Raw genomic sequence first — 5,113 nt, 5'->3', positions numbered from 1 at the left:
TGCATGAGTTGTCTCTTGCATGTACCCACCTGGGTGTCAAACCTCCAACCTGGGCATGTGCCCTAAACAAGAATTGAACAGGTGACCTTTCTTATGCAGGAGACATCACTCAACCAAATGAGCCACACTGGACAGAGCAAGAACTTTTATATAACAATAATTTATTTCAGAAATCTCTGCTTTTGATTATGTTAATCATAAACAAAACTTCTCATATGTGTTCCTATCTATCTATCTATCTATCTATCTATCTATCTACCTACCTATCTATCATCTATCTATAGTATCTATCTATCTATTGATCATCTATCTATCTATTATCAATTCACATGCATAACCAAATATACACACATATACATATGTGCATACATACATGTATACATGCCCAAATATCTAAAACATTCAGGTACTTACATACACAAACACACATTTTTGAGCATATAAAACAGTTTATATTTTCTTTGTACCGCAAGCACTGCCTAGTGCTCTGGGTTAAAAAAAATCTTAATAAAAATGAATAAACGTGTCAGTGATTTTTTTTTCACATTCAAATCGTATCCCTTATTTTTGTAATTCTGGAAAAAGACCATGAGAGAATAAATACAATTTTACTACTTAATAAACACACATATTTTCTAGAAGCTATAACTGTTACACATTTTAGTATCAGAAAAATATTGTATTTTATTATGAGGTTTTTTAAATATATTTTTGGCAAATACATGTATATTTATCCTGTACAATGACATCTAAAATAAAATTTTTGCTTAAAATATATGGTATGATTACAAGATACAGCTATAAAACAGTTTTAAATGTAGACTCTATTCTCATCAAAACCAAACTGCCTAGTTTTTCATTCTACTTTAAGATCTGGAGATAAAAGAATAAATCAGAATGAAAATTCTATGTAGTTTATATTTATTTATGATTATGTTGAGCATGTCATTTTTGTAGACATCAAGATTTACATATTCTCTGTGGTTTTTAAGAAAGTTTGTAATAATGGTGTACTGAATATCATAATTTAGAAAATCACCAGTAACATGAACACTTGAGCCCAAAATTCTCTAATGTAGTGATATCCAATTTTAACATATATACAAGTATTAGGATACGGAGGTTTTTTTTATCATCAATGGAACCCACAAAGTGTCTAATGTGTGTATTTAGATACCACATGATTCAACAAGGTTTTATGAAATATTAATGTAGTTTTGCAAAAGTCATTTTAAAATTCAGTGATTAATAATTGATTAGTCCATAAAACAGATGCATGGCACAACAGTATCAAAGCTATATCAAATTTACTTGAAAATTAAATTTACTCCAATATTTTAATTGTTTTAAAAACAATATTTTCCTATTTTTTTATCAATGACATTCTGAAACATAAGGTCTCTGCTCATCTTTTTTAAAAATAGAGTAGTATGGAGACATTTTATAGAAAAATGGATATTATAAGACTATATTTCAATTTTAAAGAAAATATGTGATGATCCTAAAACAATCAGTAATTTTTAGCAAGTAAATATAAAATGGTGCAAGTAAAACACACGAGAGAGGGAATGAGAGCAAGCTTTCCAGCTTGCTAGTTGCTTCAAAGGTAGTCATATAGTTACTACAGTCAATATCTAAGAAGTTATCATTGACATCCATGGGCCAACACTAATTTTACATTCCATTCTCCTTAGAATTCAGAAAAAAAAGAAACTGAAAGAGTTAATAATCTAAATTTTAAAATTCATATGGATGGAAGAATGGTGGAATGTATCTTAAGAGATTTAAGAGAGAATTAAGCTCAAAAGTCAAGACCCATTAGTTAGTCTAAAAAAACCCATAGACTTTTGTAATTAAGACTAGGTAAAATAGAAAAGATTTGCCAAAAATTGTATAACATCAGTGAGCAAAATGCACCCACCCTTTCAACCCAAATCTGTACCTGTGGCGCGCGCGCGCGAGCACCTGTGTGTGTGTGTGTGTGTGTGTGTGGTCAGGTATCTACCATTTCTTTGCCAGGTTTATATATTCAAGGTGACTTTTACCCCTATATTTTAGTGTGAAATACTAGGTATATAAAAATATGAGATATATGTGTAAATTATGAAGCATAAAGTAAATAATTAAAGATCTGTGAGCTCATTCTCCATTTGGAAAAAGGAAACATTACCAATTATTTTGTTCATTTTTTTTGCCAGTCTACCTTTCTTCCTCTCTCTCAGAGAAAAACACTCACACACATACGCACACACACACATGCACACACACGCACACAAGCACCCATACACAATACCCAAATCAGATTATTTATTTTGCCATTCTCTTTATTTTTATAATGCATACATTACTTATATGTGTACCACATTTTTTGCTTTGTCTTATAAAAATGTTTTCATAATGTATACATTTTCTAATTTTACAATTCTGATGCCCATTGCCATAATACAGCCATTACCTTTGTACTAGTATACTCTTCGTTCAGTGAACAATTATTTAACCATTCTTTTTGTGGACAGTTATATGCCATTTAAAAAAAATGTTTCTATAGTGACCTTTTCCATGTTTCCTGGGGCAAAGACACAAAATTTTACTCATTTGCAAGATGTCACTAAATTATTTTTCAGAGTAATTATATCTGTTTTAATCCACATGCAATAATATGAGAGTTGCTGAGTACAAGTGTACCGGCACTTCATATTCTTGCAAATTTGAATTCTTGCCAAAGTACAGAATACTATTTCATAGTTTTAATAATAAATTTTCTGATATCTAAGGTTGAGCATATTTTCACATATTTTATTGAACATTTGTGTTATCTTATGATATGCTTGTTTATAACTTTTGCCCATTATATTATATTATTATTATTAACTTTTAGTATTTTTAATTTTTATGTTAACTACTCCTAAGTTGATTAGATTGTAAATACAATGTTTTCTCCAATTTGTGGTTTATGATTTTTCCTTCTTCATGGTGCCCACACTTACTTTTAAAATAAGCCCTCATTACATAGACTGCAAATAATAAAATGAGAGTGCTTTTTCCTTGATTCCTGAAAGACTTTTGACAGCTCAAAGCAGCACAAATCAGCAAATTACTGAATAGTTTAACTTGCAGGGATATGAATAACATTGTCCCCATTTTGTTACTATCACTTGAGCACCATAGAAAATGGGAATAGATATAAAAAATCTGAATTTACATTGATTCCAGAGATGCAGCAGAGGGAGGAAAAATATAGATGGGTTCGACCGTACAAAGAGAGCATGAGAAAGAGAAAAAAACAGGAGACATTTAAAGTCTAAAAATATCTACTAATTCCTAAAATTGTTAGGACAAATTTAATTATAACAAAGCTGAATTTCATGCAAAATGGGTAAATGTTTCAATTAGAGTATTTACTAGTATCTAAGAGTTACACTGATCCTGTTATGGTCCTGAGAGTATTAGACCGGAAAAATGATTACATATTGTATTTAGAAAATTTTAGATAAATACAATGGAAGCTGTTTACAATCTTTGGTGACAAATATATGTGAAGTGTTTAGGTTTCTTTGGTTAATCGTGGAACAGCTTTGTCAGTTCTAACCATTTGTACCAATTTTCAAAGCCTACAATCACAATGAAGTGATATATAGGTTTTTGTAAATTAAGTCATGTCAATGTTGGGAGACAACTCAGAATGTTTCTGTCCCTGTTCAGGGTTGTGGACAGGTTTGTTTACAGACCAGTTTAAAATATATAATGTTACCTTTCTGGAAAACTGAACAGGTTTGTTAGCAGCCACTTTTAAAAGGTTGGGGTTTCCTAAACTCAGGATTCTTCAGCTGTGACACCAGCCCACCCTGTGCAACACCCACCTGAGCCTCAGCTTCAGCTGTGTGGAACTTGGTGCGCAAGGGGGAACTGGTGCACTGACTGCTGTGTGGTGTGGAATCCTGTATAATAAAAGTCCAGCCACCATAAAGGTAATGACCGGAACGACCAGAGACCAGACCACCACTGCCCCTCGCCCGGCTGGCCCCGCCCCCAAGCAAGGGGTTAGGGGCAATCAGGTAGGCAGACCAGTGGTTAGGGGCGATCAGGTAAGCAGGCAAGCGGTTAGGGGTGATCAGGTAGGCAGAGGGCCCCTCGCAGGGCTGGCCTCATCCCCCAGCAAAGAAAGAAGGAGGCCCAGGCCACTGACGGTGACTCTGTGGCAGGTGTGTGGCCGTCCAGTGATCGCCCTGCAAAGGGAGTCCCAGGCCAGCCAAGCCATCACACCCCACGCCTGTTGCCTGCAGAGGGAGGCCACCAGTGGCAGGGGGCAGTGCTGCACAGATGGCAAGCAGTGGCACCGGCAGGGGTGGGGCCAGCTGCCTGCAGCCAGGGGAAGGAAAGCCCCAATAGGCCCTGGTCTCAGGCCAGGCCTAGGGACCCTACCTGAGGGGTCCAGGATTGTGAGAGGGTGCAGGCCGGGCTGAGGGACTCCCCCCCCCCCCCCGAGTGTACAAATTTTCATGCACCGGGGCCTCTAGTAAAGTAATAATGTCCTTTGTCTCTGACCCAAGAGTGGCATGCCCTCTGCCTGAATCTATGACCGTGTGGTAGACTAACAATGTCAGTTTGCAAAGAAGGGTGATATCTCAGATACTGCACAGTTCTTGAAATATAAAATTATGCTTCTTTTACTATCATCTTTTTTGGTAAGTCTGTAGTTTTGTCTATCACTACCACTCATTCTTATGGAACCTCCTGACGGTTCCTCCAATAATAGAATTGCTTAGGAATTCTTGTAGAGAATTAGCCAAAGAGCAGAATGTTCTGAGGTGGCTGGTATGGGGAAGAGAAGTACAACACTGGAGCATAATTCTGACCACTTAGAATTAACTTCAGTTTGAAAAGTGACTATTATGTCCATATTGTTGTACATAGGATGCTGGATGTAGTATAAAAGTGTATCTAAACCAAGATAAACACCGAAAAATAACGAGTTTCTTTATGGGAAATGTGAGATTTCTAGTTTGTATACATGTGTATCCTCATCAAGAAATAAGGAGATTCCAAGGAAATCTCTCTCACTTTTGCTTTAATGAAAGGTACACAAAAAGTTTTTAACTATGGTAAGTAATCA

The sequence above is a fragment of the Plecotus auritus genome (genome assembly GCF_963455305.1).
Source record: "Plecotus auritus genome assembly, chromosome: 3".
Taxonomy (NCBI): Eukaryota; Metazoa; Chordata; class Mammalia; order Chiroptera; family Vespertilionidae; genus Plecotus; species Plecotus auritus.
Note: the sequence above shows the minus strand (reverse complement) of the source record.